We start from the raw sequence: 7241 nt of genomic DNA, 5'->3' as shown, positions 1-7241 counted from the left end.
TGGAGGGTAGGTCTTTTTTACACCAACTCTTTCTACTTAACTTATTTTAATGAAATTATTTGTAGTTCTGTTGATGGGTCATTTCATATTCAGCAGTCAAGAAAACAGATTCCAAAGTATTAATTTTAAATTCCTTTTCTTCTTTTGGGGCAGAATACAAAGCATTTGGCTTTGACCTTTTCATAACACTAGAAATTTCTAAGGAAGGCAGATAAATTTGCTAAAATAGCACTTAACCAGTTTTTAATTATGTGTCTGAGACAATGCTAAAAGTTGAGATATTGTAAGGAACATAACCCAGGATTTCAGGAGAGTAGAGTCTAGCTGTAATACGTGATCTGAATTGTATTCCAGGCAGATAATATAAACAAAATTAGGAAAGATTTTATGTACACAAGGAAGAATGAGGAATTAGGGAGTCTAAATAATTAAGGATTGAATACATGGATGTTGGCGTGTAGTTACTGATATAGGTCATTTGCATCATACTTATTTAATTAAGTGAGTTTAAAAAAAAACACACACACAAGAGAAAGATCTTGAGTGATGAGGTCAAGATACTGAATTTATTTCTAGACACTGTTTGTGATGCTCCTTGGACATCATTTTGGAAATTGCCAGTGAGCAGCTGAAAATCTGAATCCTAAGCTCGGTAAAGAGGATCAGACTAGAAAGACAGATTTGAGATATATACTTGTTTTTTGATATTTGAAGAATAACTAGTGGGGTCACCACACCCATCTATGGTATATCATCTGAAGAGAAAATAAGACAATATGATAAGCATGAAAATTGGTAAAATAAGAAAGGTTTAAGAAGCAGCAACGTTTGAAGAATTCTGAAGCGAGATCAGAGTAACTATAGGGATAACCTTCAATCTATAGACTACATGTAATATCAGACATATTCTTACTAGTGTTTATACTAAAGTAGATAAAGTTTTATGTTACTGCCCTGAGACAAAAAGAGATAAGAAACATATACCTGGAAATGGACCTATGTTGTTGGGCATTGATTGTAACCCCGGCTATAGGTAACATCTCAGAATCAAGGTTTGCAATATGCTTTCCACGTCAGTGCTCATATATTCGTTTTTCTGTCTTAGGCAGGCTACATCTGGGAGGCTTTGATTAACTATGATTAGTCAACAGGATGACTCAGAGAGCTGTCTATGAGTCAGTGTTCCCTATACATTGGTAGTTTCGTCTCTTGTCCATAGGTGTGAATTATTTTATTCACAAGGGTCATGATGACTCACTCGGTTTCTTCCTGGGTTCCTATCCAATTTCAACCATAAATCCGTTTCTAAAGTCCCAACTAGGTCAGCCTTGGACAAACCTGCGTACTGAGAATTTAGAGTGAATTAATCGTTTGTCTATTTATCAGAAGAGGCACGGGCTCTGTTCCAATGTTGTAACAGATGGTTCTCAGAGGGGAAAATCTAATTTCATACATCAAAATTGTTTACCTACCTTTAAGCAAAAATATAGCCAACGTGATTACCCAACTCTCATGAATCTACCTACTCTGGATTTGAAGTTAAATTTTGTGATACCATTTTTAAAAACTTTTTTAGACCAGTCGGCATAGCTCAGTGGTTGAGCATCGACTTATGATCCAGGAGATCACGGTTCGATTCCCGGTCAGAGAACGTGACAGTGTTGTGGGCTCGATCCCCAGCAGGGGGCGTGCAGGAGGCAGCCCTCAATGACTCTCATCATTGATGTTTCTCTCTCTCTCTCTCTGAAATCAATAAAGATATATTTCTAAAAAGACAAACAAAAACCCCCTACCTTTTAAAAAAAAAAATGTTCCAAATGCATGTGGGAAATATTATCTGGTTAAAAAGAGAGGTAAAATTATTTTATAGAATTCAAAAATTTGAAGAAAGAAGTTACATGTGGAGTGTACATGCGTGTGCACACTCATGTGTTTGTGTGAATACATCTTATTTAACCACATTTAATAGAGTAAAGATAGCTAACATCCTTATTACTAGGGAAAAGGAACTAATGTCTCACATTACAGATTAGGAAACTGAGGGTTGACAAGTTTAAGTAAACTCTACTTACAGAGTAGCTCCCCGGCTAATATGACTTAGGGTTGCGCTCAGCACAGTGCCGGCCATCGGCCACCCCATCGGGAAGTTTGCCGTGACTGGATGAATGACCATATGAATCACCAGCTCTATGAATCACCAGGGGTTACAAAAGGAGAACTGAACTCAATTTATCTAGCCCTATTTTTTTTTTCAGTGCACAATAAAGAAAATAAAAGCATACTTATTTTTCCCAAAAGTATAAATCTTAATTCCTACACTTTTGTGAATCATATTCTACCTGGGTCATCATGGCACGAACCGCAAAGATTAATGAGGACACTGAACTCCATTTCTCACCACCTTTGGACCTAGTACAAAGTGCAACTGAGCCTGTTAAAGCACTAATGCCTTCTCCATATACATTGAAATCAAGCATCTGGGCCATTCAGTTTGACCATGTTGGCATAAACTTGATTGAATACGTTGAAAATGAAAAGACTGAGTCCCTACCATTATCACAGAGAGGACGGCTATTCAGTGCAGTCGTGCACAATACCAATTCGTGTTTCATGACATGCACACTAACTTTATGCTGTTATAAAAAATGGATTCTGGAATAATATTGTTGTTCTGACATCTATTGGTTGGACAGACTTAAATGGTAGAATCAATCAATGGTCTGATTTGAAAATGTCCTCAGAAGAATTAGAGCAGCTCAATGAGTATCTTCAGGGTCTTTTTTGATTTTCGGTGCTTCCAACAATGGCCCTTCAGGCACCCATATTTCTAGCATTTAATACAGCCTTGCATTTTTATTCTGACAATACAAAATGTCAAAAACTTCCTTTATTACCATTTTTAAAAGCTTAATAACGTGATTACTATCTAATATGTCCCTACAAGGAAAGATGAGGCAAATATTTAAATGTAAAATTTCATCTCAAGAGCAAAATTTCCTAGGTATGTCATCAATTCCACAAATTTGTATCAAAAATTTTCATCTTCATTTGAAAACAGGCTCTGAGACTATTTTATTACTGTTTTAAGAGGTATTAACTACCATAAGGTCAACCTTTTCAGCTGGTTGAGACAATACCCAAGGGTGATTATTTTAGTAACAAAATCCAATAGTATGATATACTAGTTTGTTGAAGAAAATGGCTGGATACCTGAATTCCTGGCCTCTTGCACTGTTACAAACATTTTAGTTTTTCAGTGACACAATGGATTCAGCTAAACTTCCCAAGCCTTTCAGCAAAATAAATGTTCTCAAAAGCCTATTGTTCATTGGTCACAACAACAAGAAAAAATGTTCAGATGCTGGTTTTATTCCGAGAACAGAATGCACTTTTATCTTTTCCCTGTAAACACTATACTATGGTATTTTGACAACGAAAAGAAAATGAATTGCCTTATGTTATGACCAGAATCATTTCAGAAATGGTATTCTTTTAGCGTAATATGTACTTTCCCCCCTAGAATATAAAAAGCTCTCTGTGACGTAAGTACATGGTTGGAACTCATTTAGAGTTACTGAGGCAATGCTGAGAAATCAACAGCGGAATCCCGGCTTATACAATAGAAGGTAGAAGGAATTCTCCACAGTCTGGAGGCATAGCCAGGGGGGTCCAGTGGTAAGTTTTCCAGCACCAACCAATACTTACAGTAACTCTTAGGCGTGCTCATTCATTTGGAGCCTCGTATCAGATTTTTCTGCTTCTCAGACCCTCAAAGGCACATGGAGATGTGATGTATGGATGTGAAACGGTCAAAGGAACTTGTCAGATCCTCAGGGAATCTCTCATTTGAATATTTTTATGTAGAAGTAGTTTTATATTAAACCAAAATGGTCATTTTAAGTAGAAGAATTCAGATATCACATAATTTTTTAAAGATAATGGAGCAATCTTACAAAGCAACTCTCCTACCTCCTGCTCAGACTCCTTTCCACTAACCCCCTAACGGGTGCCTGTGTCCCAGCCCGATCAGAGGGTGTCTCCTGATCCAAATGTGCCTTCTTTCTGGTAAACCCAAGCCTTCACCCTGCGAGCCTGAGCGCTGAAGAGCTCTTGTGTCTCCTTCTGGCCAACTTGTAGTCCTGTCAGACTCACTACCAGCTTTGTCCCTTCTCCAACCCTCCCCCTGACCTGCTGGATGAGCCATACTATCCAAAGGGTCACCATAGCTTCCTAAACACTCTCCTTCTAAAGCTTTCGTGATGCTGTATCACTAGACTGTGTATGACTAGACTATGTGCTCCTCAAGGGCAAAGTGAGTATATTTTATCTTTTCATGTCTAGTTTTTGAAGGACTTAATCTCTTGCACCTCTCCGCAGTCCTTAGTGAGATATACCATACCCAGTGACGCTCCAGCCTGTGCAACCCGGCTGATGTCTCGCTTGTTGAAATCGCTCTATCATAAAATCTTGTGTATATTAAATATTAATATATTTTTCACTTATGCCACACCTGTTTTCTAAAATTATGAGGCAGCTTCAAAATGGACCTAAGGAAATATATATATATCAAACCCAACGCTGGGTAACCAAATAGAATTTTATGCATCTCATCCCTTGCCTTTTAGTTGATGGTCTTTGAATATGTGAATTTATAAATCAGACATCAAACGTTAATGTAAATTGTTTAATCCTTCCTTTATTTTATATTAGACAGAAGGTGAGAGAGTATGTTAACAATGTTTTAGAATTTAGTATCACAGTGTCACATACAACATGTATGGGACCAATTGAATGACACTACATCATTCTAGGAAATAATTCTTATTGAAGGTATTTCCAGAGGTGATCTTGATTTAGTTATTTTGCCAGGTGACTGTGTCAAGTTCCATATAAATGAATATTGCTTTCCCTATGGAGGGATGAAATTAGCAAGTAAATCAGGTATGAAAAATTCATAACAGAGGAGACTTTAAAGCTACAAAATCTTATAAATGTGACCCATTGTATTTGCTCCTACATAAAAGAACACGGCTTGGGCACTGGTTTATTATGAAGTCAACATATATTATACTTGGTTACCAGTCATTCTACAATAATTTCAGAAAGGAAAATTGAAGTTAAATGTTGTAATTCAATAAGATTATTAACAGCAAGATAGTGGTAGAGTATATGAGTCTCCAGTTTAGAACAATCTTTTCACTCACCTCATACCAATGGAAAGTTTTTCAACCTTTTCAGATAGCAGATCGTGTGTGATTATATTTGTTAAATGTACAATGTAAAGTTTTGATACTATCCAACTCATATAACAGCTAGTGTGTTAATGGTGCTATTTAAGAGTTTTACCTGGATAACACTTCCTATATTAATAAAACAAAATTCTTGATAGCTATTAGGGTCTTGGCACCGTATAACTGTTACTCCTTCAAAACATATATCACATCTTGAAAGACAGTGTCCTGAACTTACATTGTCACTATTCCCAATCCAGTGCTTTGTAGGATCCATTCAACATTCCGTCTTGCCAGTGTCTTCTGGATGGAGCAGTAAACTCAGAGAACCATGGATCCTGTGGCCAGGTGCTCACTGTGGCACATCCTTCACTACTGAGGGGGATCCTTGACCGAAGGGATATTACATGGGATCCAGTTATGATAAATCACACACTGTGAGCACTCGCATAGCAATCTGGCTGAGGAACCAGGGACAGGGATGGCAACCTCATCATGAAATATCATCAGCCTCAGCAAGGATGAATTGCTGCCTCCCTCCCCAGTGAGGGGAGAATTTCATTATAGTCCACTTGCCATTCAGGGGCTGATCTGAGTGCTTGAGGAACGGTACCTTAGTAAGACTCAGGGTCAGTCTCTGCTGACATTTAAAAACTGGCAGCTGAGTCAGCCTTGGTGAGAAGCAATCCATGCAGCTGGCCCTTAATCTCTTCTACCACGGCCCTCAGAGTCTAAACTGCTTCCTTCCAAAAGTTCAGTATTCTGATTCCACGTGCTCCTTCCACTAAAACCAGCACGTTCCCTCAACGAATTCCTACCCTTGGTTTCAGAACAGTGACTAGAGTATTGCTCATAGCTGGGCTTCAGTCCTTCTGAGAATATGTTATGTAGATAGCATGAAGACATTAAGAAACGTTATGAGAAAATCAGACCTCCCAATAAATCTCCAGAAAGCAGAAAAAAAATCCCCAATATTTCCCGCTCAAGCTGAAGGAAACTACTTTCTGGTCACACATTAGAAAAAAAACAAAAAACCTTAAAAGCTATTCTTGTAGAGAAAGAACCAGTATCAACAAGAAGTTAGAAAGCTGCAGGCATAAATCTTGTCCAGATACATGTTGCAAAATGGTAATTTGGTGCTAGCCCACTCTGTGGAATGCAAGTGAGCACGGTTGTTTCGGTTGACATTCTACTAATTCTTTCAATAGCTATTTAAGGCTCAGGCCATGCGGATGGGGGGAAATAACAGCCAGGGAGACCATGGAAGGCTGGAAGCAAACTGGAAAACAAACACAAGGAGCCGCATACTGTGGAGAAACACACCGTTCCTATGACCTGGTTGCTTCTGTTGGTTCAGAGGTAGGCTAGAGGCAGGGTGCAAGTCTGGGGGAGAGGGGATTCGCAGCTTGGTACTTCATTGCGGAACGTAACCACCCTTTGGAGAGCTGTGCCATCCGCATAGCTCAGCCTGCGTGTGGTGGCAATTCAGAGAAATAGTCCCAGGAAAAAATCTCTCCAATTTTTGGGTTGTTTTTCAAAAAAATAAAAACAAAGATATCTTAAAATTTTCATTTTCAATTTCTGACACTCTCAATATCCTCCCCTCCAGTTCTCTCTTTTTGCCATTTTCAATTTCCTAACAAAAACCGCAAGACAGCTTACCTCTGTCCTTGTAGACCCTGCTCCCTGCCTTTTCTCCCTCACCTTCTTTGGGCTCTTATTTGTTTCTCCTGTGAGTAATTCTTCTCATTTAAAAAATAATAATGTTTGCTTTTGTTACACTTTAATATTTGTCCTCATGTCTTTGTAAGGCCTTACTGCTTGTCCTCAATCATTGCCTAAATCAGGTGGGAACCCTTTGGCTAACCCTTGGCATCCAATGGGGTTATATATAAAGAATATGTATCAGCCAGTGCTAACATTCGGATATATCCCCATACAGGCATCAATATAGGTAGTATAATAAGTTAATGCTAATATATATGAGAGAGAGAAATGTGCTAAGCACTG

The sequence above is a fragment of the Miniopterus natalensis genome, chromosome 3 (genome assembly GCF_054644295.1).
Source record: "Miniopterus natalensis isolate mMinNat1 chromosome 3, mMinNat1.hap1, whole genome shotgun sequence".
NCBI lineage: Eukaryota > Metazoa > Chordata > Mammalia > Chiroptera > Miniopteridae > Miniopterus > Miniopterus natalensis.
The sequence above is the reverse complement of the archived record's forward strand: the minus strand, read 5'-3'. Positions refer to the sequence as shown.